This window comes from Sciurus vulgaris (assembly GCF_902686455.1).
Source record: "Sciurus vulgaris genome assembly, chromosome: 11".
NCBI classification, from domain to species: Eukaryota; Metazoa; Chordata; class Mammalia; order Rodentia; family Sciuridae; genus Sciurus; species Sciurus vulgaris.
In genome coordinates, this window is record NC_136472.1 from 53,374,615 (window position 1) to 53,391,365 (window position 16,751).

The following is a 16,751-nucleotide window of genomic DNA, read 5'->3' on the forward strand; positions in this document are numbered from 1 at the left end:
TTGTATGTGATGAATTACATCCCCAAACACAAAGATACAGTGTGATTTACAGGATGAAAAATAATTAAAACGTGGAATTCTGGAATATCTATGAATGCATAGACATTAAACCTGCTCATAAAGAATAAATGTGCAATGAGAAATTTGAAAGAGAAATTACAATCCTATTGAGAAAGACAAAAATGTGACCAAAGCAAGTGGAGTGTAGCAAGGCATTTCTAAGAAGAAACCACGCAAAAACATGCAATGCATGCAAAACAAAGAAATATTGCAACCAGACAATCTAACATAATGCCTCAAGGAACTAGAAAAGAAACACAATGAGCCCAATGTTAGCAGAGTGAAAGAAATAATGCATGTTAGAGCATAAATAAAACAGAGTTGAGAAAAAAAAATACAAGAGATGACACAGAACAAAGATTTGACTTTTAAAACATAATAAAAAGCAACAACCTTATGTACACTAACAAGAAAAAGAGTACTAAATAAATAAAATCAAAAATGAAAACAAGACACTATGACCAATACCACATAAATGTGAAGGTTAGTACAAAATGATTATGAACAAGTACACACCAAATGAATGTAACCAAAAAAATGAATAAATTCCTAGACATATACACCTTGCTAATGCCTAATCATGAAGAAGTACAAGAAAATCATGAATTTGAACTGATCAATAATCAGGAGGAAAATGAAACAGGAATAAATATCTCTGGTTGAAGAAAATCAAGAACTTGATGGGTTTGCTGCTCAATTCAATCGAATATTTAAAGAGCTCACCAATTCTTCACAAACATTCTCAAAACATAGGAGGGAAGGATTCTATGCCTATTTACAGTGCTGGCATTACCTTCATACTAAGACCAAAGACATCAAAAGTGAAGCAAACTCTAGGGTAATAATCCAAGTGGTCATACTGATAAATTCAAAATAGATGTTAAATTTTATCATTCAGAATGGATAAAGATAAAAGAAGCCTGGAAAGCTTTTAGAATGTGATGGCCAATGGAGAATATGATTCAGGGAGATTCATTTTGTGAGTGATTCTTTGTGGTTGGGAAGGAAATCATACACATGATTGCATCACTTCTGTGATAAAAGTGAAATTCCCAAAATGTGGGGACAAACTATGGTGATCCTTGAAGACCTATTCATATATTTTATTCTTTAATTACAAAAAACCCACACTGTACGATCAAATTCCTAAGATGGCTGCCTAGGCATACAGTGTCTATGAAAGGATCCATGACAACAGTGACTTTCAGGAGGGCTCATTAGGATGGGAGAGCCTGAGTGAGGGGAAATGGAAGTACAGTCAAGAAATGTCTTGATGATGGTGGATGCCTGGAGTGACTGGTTTCTGACTTGCCCACAGTACTGTACAGGAAGCAGCATAGCTGTTCAACATGTTCATTACTTTGTGGTCACCACCTTTACTCTTGTAGGCATATCCCAGATAAAGGACGGAACAGGGACCTCTGGCATGACTCTATCCTATAAAAGCTATCTCCCTTCATCCTGGGTAGAAAAATGTAAACATGCTCTACCCTGTGTAGAAAAATGTACAAAATGAAAGGTGATACACCTAAAATGTTTTTATTACCTCTTTGAGTTATGCTATTTTTTTTTCCTAACTATACATCATTTATTTCATCCTTGTAGTGTTAAACTGTTTTCTTCATGAAAAGGCAAGACGTGAATCTTTTTCTGGAAACTAGGTGCTGGCAGCCCTGTTCCATTTCAGAATGGGAATTACCAGAACTTTCCCCATTCTGATCCATCTCCTCAGAAGCTCTCCTAAATTCATCCTTTGGAAACCTGCTTTCCTAAAGAGAATGGAAATTTCTACATGAATTTAAGGAACAAGGTGACAGTTACGCCTTGCATCCAGTCATGAGCTGTTATGAACTCAATTTTACTTGCATCCAGTCATGAGCTGTTATGAACTCAATTTTACTGATTTACTTGCTTTGCAAAGTGATTCTATATTGAATATCTGAAAGGTATAAAGGAGAAAACAGATAGATCAATCTGAAAAAATTGAGGACATTTCCATGAACAGACTATGTAGAAAACTCAGAAGGACTAAGAAGTTTACATTGCACAGTAAAGCATCCTAAGCAATAGTGCAACCTCATTTCTCTTCTGGGTTTAAAATGACAAAGGAAGGAGCAGGTGCCAAAGAGAGCAGCCATTACTGCAGCTACAGCAGCAGGAGACGATGACCAGATAGGAGAAGGAGCCCTGCCATTGTCAACCCAGGGCCTGTGGGAAAATGCAGTCTGTATCCATTAGAGTAAAATGTTCACTACTCTAACAGACACCGATTTTCATAAAGTCTTAGACACCAAAAAATGTATTTCACACCTGAGCTAGTGGTTGCAACATAATCAGACATCAAAATTCCTTCCAGATTGCTATTACAATCACAGAAAATGTACCCTCATCTTGCTTGTCCTATAGTGTATCTGGACATATCATGATTCCTCCTGGAGGACCAGGAAAAGAGGGGAGACTGTCTCCTATTAATCTCATGACCCAGGATTTGGTTACATTGCTTCTTCTCATATCCTCTGGGTCAGGACCTAGTAACACAGGGTTATAAACAACATAAAAAACTGAAAAATATGGTCCTTTTTTTCCTGATTTAATCCTCTTAAAATATTTGGTGACAGAGGGGAGAAATGATATTGGAGAAAACTATCAGTTTCTATATACCCATGTTTCTTGGGTTCTGAACTCACATGAAATATTTTGAGAACTTCTCAACAATAATGAATAAAATAAGAAAGAACAGCACGAAGGTCATGAAAAGAGCTTGAGGAAACCAGGGGCTGGCTTTGGAAACACTCCTCTCGGTGCCATTTCAGAAAAATCTGTTTTCTGTTAAAGCCTCAGTTTCTTCAGGTATCAAGTGGGGATATTACAGTAGATGGCCATTAAGGAACACTGGGTTCTTTAGTGAAAAAAACAAGCATGACTGATGTCTTATTTAACTTCTAATTGAAAGGAATCAAATCAGACACACCACACCCTAATGACACCTGCGAGAACTCTAAGTCCCTGAGTGCAAATAAGTTCTGATTTTCCTTCCACATATTTTCCTCACCAGTCAGGGATGGGAAGCTTCTTTCTCTAAGACAGCACATGATGGAGGCCATCACTTCCGTCCTGGATGCTTCTACATATTCAGAAGATATGCATTCTCTGTCCACTTGGAGTCCTCATTTCCCTCTTAGTCCTCTTGATTCTGAAAGCATGTTTCTCTTTGTGAGACAACAAAGTGCACCTGGAATATCTATTCCTAGTTGAAGTCCACCCACCTTTTTTTTTTTTTGTTGTTCTTTATTTGAATGGATTCTTTTCCTTTCTGTTTCTGAAATGTGCCACATTGGATGTAAGAAGGGAATTGTTCCTCTGCTTATGCTGCATCCATGAGGGATCGGAACACAGAGGGTATGAGTCACAAGGACTGGACTGAGGGCAGAACATGAGACAGCACTGCTGGGTTAACTTTCACAGCCTATGAGGTCAAGGGCTAATAACTCATCCTGTATGTACTACAATTATATCCTCTGTAAAATGGTAAAATACCAATTATTGCATCATTGATTGTCACAGGATTCAAAGATGGAATGCCTGGTGGATTCTCAAGCACATGCCATTTGTTTTCCACTGGTAGGAGCATGTCCTCTTTCCCATTTGAAATTTACATGAGCACCTGTCCTTCTGTACAAGCCCTGAACTTTTTCTACAGCTCCTCACAGATGCATGTAAAGCATTAAACTGCAAAGCTACTGTCCTAAGAATCCTCTGGAGAGAAAGGTATTATGTTTCCACTGTACACACCCAAAAGTACAACTTAAAAGTTGTCCACACACACTTCAACACTTTCTCTCTTCATTGGCACTCTGACCCCACATTGCTTATTCTTTTCCTTGGTTTGCTGCACATTTCAGTTCAAATACAAATCCTATGTCCATAGTGGATGGAAATGTTTATAGGTATTCAAGAAAGCAATTTTATTGCCTCAAGCCTCACATTAAATGCATTCAGTGCTCAACTTAATTTCTTTGAGCATACATAAAGTGCTACACACACCTAGAACTTCCCACAAAAAGGCTAACGATATGAAATTTCTTTCTTCTAACTTTTTATGTACTTTCTTATATCTTTTATTGTATTTTCATTAAATCAAAATCTTCACTATGGATAGACTGCTCATTCATTCATTGAATGAATATGAATACCCAAGATGTTGCAATAGAACTCGATGCTGGAAACACAAACACTGCTTCTGTCATCATTGAGACTCACACTTCAGTCACTTCTAGTTTACTAGGCCAAGCCATCCTCACACCTATCTGAGAAAGAACCCACATTCATTTCTGGACCCCAAAACAAGGTCTTCTTCTGTTCCTAGGATGGAACATCTTTTAGTAACTGTGTTACCAAGGCCTTATCAGCATTTTCTGAATTCCTGAACCTGAGAGAAAATTTCTGAATGTTTCTCACACTCAGTGGTGCTTCTCTCCTTTGTTCAAGCATGTATACTGGGGATGTTGGGATTAGAATTTCCCATGCAATAGAGAATCTGCTTTGCAGTGACAAGAGGGTCAGAGGATTTTTATTCAGGTTCTAGTTGTATCTGGTCTTTGGTAAGTTATTTAACCTCTGCAAACCTCCCTTTCCTCCCTTGTAGCAGCCTGACAGTAAATTGAATGTAGCATGGTAATCATGCAGCAGGTGCTCACATCTGGTTCGTGTTTGCAGAAGATAGTGAGGGTTTCTCAGCATGAACTCAAACATCTCAAATTGAGGGATTAAACTCACACTAATGAATTGAAAGGACAGGATCATCACTGCAACTTTTAATGAGAAGAATATGATCCAGGATGTGGTGATTCTCTTGTCTACCCAGGTTGGTTTGCCTGGCAACATGGTTGTGCTATCGTCCCTTGGTTTTCCAAAGCACAGAAACACTACATTCTCAATCTTTCTGGTGTCTACTTCGTCTTCACCTGCTACAAAATTGTAGATTTCCTGCTGGTACTCATCAGAGTTTGTCAGCCCAGCACTATCTTCCTCCATAGATTTGACATGGATTATATTTCTGTACATTGCAGGCCTCATCATGCTTAGTGCCATTAGGACTAAGCACTGCCTGTCCTAATTGTGGCCTATCTTGAACTGCTTCTGGCACCCCCCAAAAAAAAGAAAAAAAGAAAGAAAGAAAAAAAAAAGCACATCATGGGTAATGCATGCCCTGCTCTGGGTCCACTCTTTACTTCTTAGCATTCTGAATGGGTATTATCATGGATTCCTGGATATAAAATATGAAGATGATATACAAGAATGCAAGACCTAATGTCTGCCATCCAATTTTTTCAATGCAATGCATCTAGTTTTTTGTTTGTTTGTTTGTTTTTTTACAAACAAATTATGAGTTGTTTGGGGGCCAGACTGGCCTTGTTGGCTAGATTCTTGCGGATTCCAGAAGATGCAGAAGAGCAGGCATTAAGTGACGATCCTGCTCTTGTGTTTGTCTACCTCCCCAGAAGCCTGTCGATCTTCTGACTTTACTAGCTTTATTAAATAAGTGTAGGTCACAAATAATATATCTCGTCCTACTTGACATTTCCTGTAAACTTCACAAGTTAACTTCCTCCAATTTTTCTTATTAAATGTTATCTCTTTTCAGTTATTTGTTGCAATGGGAAGAATCCCTGTCAAAAACCACAACTTTCTTGTGTTGAATCTGATGTTATAGGAGTTAACATCCTCAGCAATTTTCTACATTCATGGAATCAAAAGACTCATGTCAAAATTTATAGTACCACTCATGCTACATTCTGACATCAAAGCAAAATGTAATTCCTAAAAACATTTTGGGAAGTAACCTCCTGTTACTTAGGCCCTAGGCATTGTACCACTCCCTACTTCCACTAACCTGTGATCAAGCAAGGGATTTAATTCTCTCCAGCCAGCTCACCTCAGCAACCAGGAGTCTTGAAATACATATTGATGCAGAACCCGAGTCCTGGATGGGGAAGAGCATTTCACCTAGAGCCAGGTAATCTGTATTCCAAGCTGATCAGTGACCACCTGGGGCCACAGCCCATTCGGGGCAACTCAAGCAGATAATGAAGTAATGGATTTTACTGGTCTGATCTTTGACACAGGAAGTGTGGAATCTTTGTTCAGAATAAATGTGCAGTGTTTAATATAGACTGAATGCATCTACCCTCGTCATGAGGAAAGAAAAGTTCTATACCATATGTATAAACATAATGCACAGAGACTCTGTTCCTTCTTGTCAGATACCTGAAATTTGCAGAAGCTCTTATGATACTCTTTCTGTATGTCAGTATAATATATACTGAACCCAAATACTGTCAACACAACCAATGCTGGCCCTAAAGATATGTGAGATTTGGTTCCTATGCCTCGAAGGTTAGAGTACAGAAGAAGAGATTACCTCACATACACATAAAATATAGGCATGACTGGCTGAATCCTTCCAGGATACAAGATGAGAAGGGGAAGAGAGAGGGTGAAGATCTCATAAACAACTGTGTATACCGAGATGACTAGATCTGGGATGTCTTCTTGGGATACAATTTAAACTGATGACTCCGCAGTTTTACCAACCACGCCAACTTTTGTTGGTGGTCATGTTACTAGAATTTAGACAAAACAAAATGGTAGAGAGTAATTTATAGTGGTGTTTATGGGTCTTTAGTAAATGATTATCAGGATCCATCAATTTCATTCCCTTTGCCCCTCCATGTATTTGGTCATCGTTGAAAGATCCCTCTTAAGAAACTAGAGTGCTAGAGCAAACATCCCTGTCTCTCATGAGCTTGATATGACTGAATTGGCATAAGTTTTAGAAATTCACTGGAATCAACCCCCAAATACTGTTAAATACAAGACAACCAGCCAGGTGAGCCCATTGCAAGGCCATAACCTGTTCTTCCTATCATCACCAGGAATATATCCAACCTACTCAGTCAAAAGTCATAAATGAAAAGAACAGAGGAATTGAACAAGAAGTTTGGATAGTAAGGGGCAAGGAAAAAATCCCTGTAATGTATCTACTTTTCTGATTATTTTTTGACCTGCAGCAAGCCCTAGTTGAGAACAGGAAAGGTAACTCATCTTCAAAATACAATGAAAATATTATTCCTGACATAAAAATTCAACACTGAACATTTTTATAGCCATATATTTGATGGCTTATGCTATCAAAGAATTTTCAGAACTTTGAAATTTTGCATGTCACCAGTACCTCTTTGGGCATATAGTTCCAATACTAACTTTGTGGTTTGTTTGTTTTAATGCAAGTTCTTTCACATGCCTAGCTAGTGCTCTAATCCTGAGCTACACCCCTGCCTAAGCTCTCCTTGAGTTTCAGATTCAATCTTTGTTTTCACAACCTGTGTTACATGTGACAGAATAATGCTACAAGTTCTGAAGAGCATAGTTGGAGAGCAGATGCAACCGTGAGCATATAGTTCCACTAGTAAATTTTTATGTATTTCTTTTCAAATTACTTTTGGGAGAAAATAGCATAAATCTTTAACATTTGATTAATTATGGTGCAGAGTGTGTGGTGTGAATTCATATGATATTTTCTACAGATCTTGGTAACTGGTTTATAAAATTCTCTCTAGCTTCCCCTATGTCCTCTTTAATTTTGACTTTAATATTCATGAAGGTTGTCTATCCATCAACTGAACCTTTCAATTCTTTTTAAGTAATTCCTTCTTCATTAGCTATAGACTAGCAAAAATTACAAAATTAGCAGAATTTCTGTATACCCACCAGTAAGACCACACTAATGGTGGTATTTTACATTAATGTATTATATTACCCAAACTAGGAAATTGATGTTATTATAACCAAATCACTTACATTGCAGATCTCATTGGGGTTTCATCATTATGCATGTTCTACATATGTATGAAAATCTATGACATTAATATTTTTAAATGCAAAAAATTACCTGAGTAGCTGAGCCGTGTTACTTTCCCACTAGCAATATATTAAAGATCCAGTTTATTTCAGTGCTTTCAACATTTAAATTTAAAAATATTACATATGTTATGAGCAAAGTATAGTTGTATCTTAAATTGGTGTGTTATGAGACCCTTCTCAGCACCATTTAAATGGGATCTTTTTCTCTTTGTTTGTCCTAATTCTTGGCCCTTCCTCAGGGTATTTGTTTCTTAATCTCCTCTTCTTATTTGTATACCATTTATTTTAAATAATACCCACCTTAATGGCAAGGAAAAAATCCCTGGAATGTATCTACTTTTCTGATTATTTTTTGACCTGCAGCTAGCCCTAGTTGAGAACAGGAAAGGTAACTCATCTTCAAAATACAATGAAAATATTATTCCAGACATAAAAATTCAACAGTGAACATTTTTATAGCCATATATTTGATGGATATTTAATGGATTCCTCTCAACTTAATTAGATTTTGAAGGATGCCATCACCAATTAGTTTTATTCTGAGATAATGGAGATTTAGAACTTCCAAATAAAAGCTCACATTGCCTACATTGTTACCTAGTATCTAGTTGGCAAGTCACACAGAAGAGCAACCCCTTACAGGGAGGTGGAGTGAAAGGGATGAAAGGAGAAGTCCACATGTGAGAGGAAATGGTACAGATGCCCAGAAACATCTTCATTAAAATGAAGCCTCAAATGACTGTGGTGTCATATTTGCTCCCAATCCCAGGATAGAAAATCACAGGCACTATTCAGAATCTTAAAAGCCTAAATTGGTCACCAGCTTTATAAGCTGTTTTCATGGGCATCTATCCTCTTGGAGAACAAAGGATTATAATGTCTTGTCACTCAATCTGAGAAAGACCCTCCCCTGTCAGCAGAGCTCAGCTCTCCACCCCTGCAGAGAAGAATGGAAGAAAGGTAAGGACTGTCAGAATTTCTGTGAGGTATGGTGCTTGCTCTGAGTTCACATCCCTGTGTTTCTACCATAGTGTGCTACATGGAGAGGTCATAGTGCTTCTTTCAGGGAAAGGCAGGAGACAGAATCATACTTCACAAAACTGGGTGCTTGAAGCTCTGAATTTGGGAGTCTAAAATGGGGTTAGTGAGACATTTTCCTCTTATGATTGAGCTCTCATTCTTCCTTTTATTCCAATTACTTAAATTTGCTGTCAGGGATAAATTTCTTCCTTTTTAAGAGAAAATTCTTTAAAAAGTTAAGTCACATGAAGGTGTAACTCAAGAGAGCTATGATACTATATAATGGGTTTCATTGTTTTCACTTGTGTGGGAGTGTCCAGATTATAGCAGATTACCTTGTCATTTAGGTTCAGGGTAGAGAGCTCGGGCAGTTCAGACAATGACTCCTGGATTTGAATCTAAATTTCAGGAATCACCAACTGTTGATCGGTTACTTCTCCTTTACAATCCTCTCTTTCTTTCTCTTTAAAGTGGATATAGTAATCCCCACATAGCAGGGTAATCCTAATATTCTGAGCTATTGCTACAATTGCTTAAATCTTCTTTGTGTTCCCAGGGGAAACATTGAAGAAATTAGGAGCCAGGGATCCAACCATTGCAGCCTGGAGGACAGAAACTACATCACCCAATGGAAGTTATGAGAACCATCCTCCAGTTTTCCAATTGTGTGACATTAATAATCTGATCCCACACGTGTTGACTTTCATCATTCCCTGATTGGGTGACAGGAAATGTATCTGTGCTGTGGTTCTTGGGCTTCCCCATGTGCAGCAATGCCTTTTACATCTATATGCTAATCCTGACTGCTGCTGATTTCCTCCTTCTGACTCCATATCACTATGTTCCTGAAAGAACTCGTCCAAATGTTTCTTCACATCTGCATTATTACATACAGTATCACATTCACTGGGGCTATCATTTTCTACATTGCAGGCATGAGCACTCCTGAGGAGGAGGAATGTGGAGGCAGCCTTTCTCAGGGAACCCTGGAGATGTCAGGCAGCAGAGTGGAGCAGGGGTGAAGAGCCTCTGCTCTGGTCCATCAGACGTGCCTTCAAGAGGCAACAGTGCCCAGCCACACTGACAGTTGTATGCTCTCCTCTCAGCCTTGTGCCCCTGAAATTTCTTCCTTGTATTCCAATGGGTTTATGTTAACCTGGATTTTCTTATTCCCTTATGGAAACCAGTCTTAAGTAAGAAAGACTCAATCCATTTTTGATATTTTCAATAAATGCATCATCATATCTTCATCTAAATCTTTTGATGCTTTTAAGATTGATTCCACTGTAAAAATTCCTTGTACAAAATTATAAACTTATTTTTTTACTGTTTTCTACCTGAAAATATGGAAAATAATGATCTCTTATTTCTCTCTGTCTATGCTGTGGGCAATTAGTCTTGTGTTATGTGTTGAGACATTGATGAAAATAGAAAGCTTGGTTCTGAATGAGTGAGTTCTAGTACAATAAATCTTGTTGACTTTCCTAGATTTTGAAGGCAGAATGTCTACATGCATAAGAAAAACACAAGAAATTGAGTTTATGAAACATCTTTTGGTAATATTTTTCCATGGCATGGGAGAAATTGGACTTGGATTTTAGCAGTTAAAGAATTGTCCTTTGTTCCTGAGAACTGATATGGTTATTTAGTTATATTCCGTACCAGTACTCAACCTAGAAACGTGTTCCATAATCTGAAATCATGACATGTGCAGGGATAGAGATCTTGAGAGTGCTAGATTATATACTATACAAGACCCTTGTCAGGACAACTGGAGTTTCAAGCTGACCCCATGAGTATATTGGGTGATACGCTCACCCAAGGAACTCAAGCAGGTACCAAGGTTATTGAATTGCCAAATCTGAATCTTATGCCACTTTTGGACTAGAATCCTTTCTCATAAAAAGACAGGGACATTAGACTTTACTATGGACATGGACTGAAATGAAATACATAGTGATTCAGGCAACCTCAGAAGTTGAAAACTTTCAACTTTTTACACTTGAGGGTTGGCTTATTTCACATAGAAGGATAATCTCCAGATCCAACCATTTACTGGTAAATGCCCTAAATTTATTCTTCTTTATGGCTGAGTAATATTCCATTGTGTATATATTTCACACTTTCTTTATGCATTCATCTGTTGATGGGTACTTAGGTTGGGTCCATAACTTGGTTATTTTGAATTGCACTGCTATAAACATTGATGTGACTGTGTAAATGTAGTATTCTGATTTTAAATATTTGGATATACAGAGGAGTGAGATAACTGAATCCTCTGTTTGTTCCATTCTTAGTTTTTTGAGGAATCTTCATACTCATATATAGAAACTAATCCAAAATAATGGGAGCAGAAGATAATAGAAGGAAGATCTGTGGAATTGACAAAGGGGGGGGGGGTGAAAGGAAGGGAGGATACCTGGAATGAGAAAAGACAGTGGTATGAATCTGACTTAACATTCCTATGTACATGTATGAACATGTTATAGTGAATCTCACCACTGTGTACCTGCATAAGACATGAATTTTAAAAAGAGGGAAGGAAATAGGAGATGGGAAAAAGGGAGGGGAAGGGGAAGTAGTGGGAACTGAATTAGAACAAATTATATTCCATGCTTTTATAATTATGTCAAAATGAACACTATTGTTGCATATCACTATAAAGAACCCATAACAAAAAAGCTCATGTCTCTACTCCGTGATTATAATCACAGTGGGCATATATTCTTCAACCTACATGGCAGGTATATGGACCCAGGAAATGGTGTGGTATATATTGGGAATCAATACTGTTCATACACCAAAGCTACTTTAAAAATAGCAGGGTTTTATTTTGTTTTGTTTTATTTTATTTGTTATTCTTCAGGAGAGTAGCATAGGTTTAAAAAAATGATCTCCCTCAGAGATCGCATGTAATTGGTGTAATTCTCCCAGCATGCAAACACAGACTCAGGGATTACTATACAAGAAGATGTCACTAGAAGGTGTGTGTGGTGGCCTTGAAATACTTGGAATTTGAATAGTTAATTCTACCATTATCTAGCATGTGCCTCTGCCACTTTTCAGTCACATCAATATTTGAGGTTGGCAATGAAAGATAAATAGGAATTGGACGGATGGAAATGGGAGAAGAGGTGGTTCATGGCAACAATGAAGGAAGGTAACATATGTACATCACAATAAAAAAAGTGAAATAAAATGAAGTCCACCTGGACTTATCTATCAATAACTACCTTGAATGTAAATGAATTACTTTCCAAATACAAAGATAGAGAGTGATTTATAGGATTTTGAAGTGAAATAAGACCCTACTATATACTGCCTATAAAATATTTGCTTCACTCCAAGTGGCACACAAAGATTTAAAGTGAAACATAAAATCTGGGGATTTAGCTGTTTTAGGGCACTTTACCCAGCACGCATAAGGCCTTAGGCTCAATCCCCAGAACTAAGAAGCATGGGAAAGATGAAAAATAATATCCTATACAACTGTAAACAAAATGAAATAAGGAAATAGGCTTTAGCTCAAACATATAAAAAGAGATAAAGAACACATTGTGTAATAAAAAGGTCAACTTTAATCAAGAGGATATGATTGTATATATATATATATATATATATATGAACCTGACAGCAGAGCCATAAATATACAAAGGAAATATTAAAGAATCTGAAGGATCACAGACATTGCAAATAATAATAGTGAGAAATTTCAATATGCCATTTTCCATAATGAACACCTAATCCAGACAGAAAATTGTAAAGAAACATTGAAGTTGAAGAACACTTTAGACCAAATGAACCTAACAGACATATAAAGAACAATTTATCCAACCAAAATACAAACCACACTCCCCTTAGGGACACACAAAATATCTGCCAGCATGAGCCATAAGTTGGACACAAAACAATAGTGTTAAATCTAAGCATATTGAAGAATTTTTCTGACAACAATGGTATAAAATAAAAAGAATAAGAAAAATGAAGATAAATGTGTCAATGAAAGAATTTTTTAAAAAAGGTAAGAATATTGAGAAAGAAAAAGTGTGTGCACAACATATCAAAATGTGGAGTACAGCAAAGGCATTTCTAAGAGGAAAAATTATAATTCATGCATTAGGAACACAAGAGGTTCATATAATGAAAGTAATGACTCAAGAAAATAGAAAAGAGCAAGCTTAGCACAATGTTAGCCCAAGGAAAGAAAATATCAGAGCATGAATAAATCAAATCATGAAAAACAATACAAAAGATGAATGGAAACAGAGAGATGCACAAAATCAACAAAATTTATGTATATCAACAAAAGAAAAAGAAAAGAGGCTCAAATAAATAAAATCAGAAATTAAAGACAAGACACTACAACAGAAGCAAGAACAAAGTTCAGGCAGTTAGGGTTGACAGATGATCCTGTTGGATCCTGAAGCTGGAAGATGGATCAAAGGTAATGGAATGTTAGACCTTCAGAACACACCCCTCTCAGTGTGACCAAAGTCACCTATTTCTGAGACATTGACATTATAATACCTTCAGAACACATAGCTCTCCCCTAACTGACAACCAGAAAGTCACCAGTCTGTGGGGAGATTGTTCCTCCCAGCAGGGAATTGTTCTTGAGTATTCCCTGGGCAGCTCCAACTGTATTACACCTTTCCAGTCTTTTTGCCACATTGGCAGGATAAAATGAGGGGACCTGAGAAGTGAGAAACCTGGAAATTATAAAAAAAGACAAGATTCACTCCCTCTCACAAACACCGCACTCTGGGGTCCCTTTCTCTGTGGAGAAGTCTGTGTTACAAATCTTTAAATAAAACTTGCTTCCTATGCTTACCTCGGCATTTCTAGGTTGTTCAGTTGTCACATCTGGGGAAACAGAACTCATCAACGCTTATCAACAATGATGGTAACACAACAAAAGCCACAAAAATAAAAAGGATCCTAAGGGGCAATTATGAGCAAGTATATACCAAAACATTGGGTACAGTAATAAAATGAATAAAATTCAAGATATATATAATATACTGAGGCTAAATCATGAAAAAGTACAAAATATATATGCATTCATAATAAGCAAGGAGATTGAGGCAGCAATTTAAAAAACCTCTGATCAAAGAAAATCCAGGACTTGATGCCTTCAGTGCTCACTTGGATCAAATACTTAAAGAATGCAACAATTATCCACAAATCTTTTCAAAAAGTAGAAGAGAATATAGTCAAGTCTTTGTTCCTCCAAGCTGGGACTTGTTCTTGAGAATTAGCTTAACACCAAGGTCATACATAGACATCACAAGACAAGAAAACTATAGGATAATATTCATGATGAACATAGACACAGAATTACTCAACAATTTACTAGCAAATCCAGTTCCCTACATTAAAATAGCATGTACCATAATCAAGTGGAATGTATCCCAGGGATCCTAGTACCCTTACACATTCTCAATTCAATAAATATGAATCTACATCTTAACAAAATTAGACAAAAATCATAAGTTTCAGGATATAGCTCAGTTGGTAGAGTGCTTGCCTTGCAAGAATAGGGCCCTGGGTTAAATCCTCAACATAGCAAAAAACATTTGACAAATTCAACATTCTTTCATAATAAAAACTCTAGGTATGGAAGGGCAATACTTCAACACAATAAATCTATATATAATAAGCCTATACACAATAATCAATCAGTAAAAATTGAAATCCTTTCACTAAGATATGGGGCAAGGCAAGAATGGCTACTCTTGCTGAACAGTTATGGAAAATAATTATTCCTATAATTAAGCCCACCAGGGACAATGGAGGTCCAGTGTGGTTCAGGAGGAGGGAGAAAAATTAGCCAAACATTCAACCTCTCCCTATAGTAAAATTCTTTCCCAGTAACAGTGGACACAAGTTAAAAGCAAATTTTCATCCCTTCCCAGGTTTATTCCCAGTATTTCTACGAAAGCAAACACTTACCTCTTCCCAACCACAGTGGGTCCTGAAGGGACAAGGCTGACACTGAGATGCTGGGACCTGGACTTTTACCCTTTCCCACTGCAGATGAGACCTGAAAAGAGAAAAGCATATAGTGAAACTCTAGGTAACCATGGGTCCCAGAGTAAGGAAGATAAGCAGTGAACACTGAGATGTGAACTTTTCCCAGTGACAATGAGTTTCAACCATTTTACAAATGCCTTCCTAAGTTAAGTTAAAATTTTAACCTGCACAACTAGGTCCCTGACTGTCCAAACTGCATGTCCGCAGTTTTCAATGATTAATTCACCCTCATTGTAAACTATAAAACTCAGACTCATTCTGTAACTGAAGGCAGGATTAAAGAAGGCAGTTAGTGTTGAATAGGTGATGGAGTCAAATTGAGAAAATGGAGGCTGGTCTGAGTCTGGGAAGTTGGAAACTGCCCCTGGGTGGTTGGAATGTTCATGTCTCCAGAGCCCTTAGATACCACCCCTCCCTAAAATGTTGTTAATGAAATAATTCCTGAGCAGACAGAGAACTACTAATAAACACCCCCTGGGCTGCTGCTCCCTTCCTGCTTAGCACTCCACCTTGGTCCCCACAGCCCACCCACTCATCCCCTGGCCATCCCACCAGCATTTCCTGGACCTGGTCACATAGGAAGGAAGGAGAAAGTCAAGGGAGAGAGAGCAGGAGAACAAAGGAAACTTTAGTCTATAAAAGGGGCAGGGCTCTCTCACTTCTTAGGATACCAGAATACTACCCTTTCTCCATCCAGGGAGAAGTCTACGTTACTACCTTTAAATAAATCCTGCTCTATATACTTGCCTCAGCATGCTTCTCTAATGCTCAGACTTCAACATTTGAGGAAGCAGAACTCATCACCAATAACAGATGGTATCATAACCTGGGGGCCATTTCCATACCCAGAAAATGAACCTTCCTGTGTCAGATTGATTGACTTCACTGCAGAATTAAGGAAAGCTTGCTGTTCCATTTGTGGTCTGCTTTCATCCCAGTTATTTTTATTTTCCTTATGGTACCAAAATTGCAAAGGGTATTTTTGGTTACACTTCCCACTTTTATTCAATAAAATAATAGAGGTCTTATCAGAGCAATAAGGCAACCAGAAAAATGGAATATAAAAGTGAAGGACAGAGGGTCACTATTTTCTAATGACATTGATCATATACAAAGAAAACTCTAAAGAGTCCATTATTAAAAATGATAGAATTGATATGAAATTCAATAAAGTTAGACAAAATTATTTTACAAAGTTGGCAATGTTTCTCAGCACTAACAATGAAAATTACAGAGAAGGAATTCAAGAACTATTTCACTTCCTATAATAAAACCCTAATAAACTTATGCTAAAAATATGATATGATAAAATATAATAAAAATAATATATTTATTTTATTTTTTATTGAATTTTTTTATTTTTACAAACTGCATTTTGATTCTTTGTACACAAATGGGGTACAACTTTTCATTTCTACAGTTGTACACAATTTAGATTCACACCAATTATGTAATCATATATATACTTAGGGTAATACTGTCTGTTTCATTCTACTATCTTTCTGTCTCCCATCCCTCCCACCCCATTTTCCTCTACACTATCCAAAGTCCCTTCATTCTTCTCTTCCCCCCTGCCACCCCCCTCATTATATATCGCCATGCACTTATTAGAGAAAACATTCAGATTTTGGTTTTTTGGGCTTGGCCTATTTCACTTAGCATGATATTTTTCAATTTCATCCATTTACCAGTGAATGTCATAATTTTATTCTTTT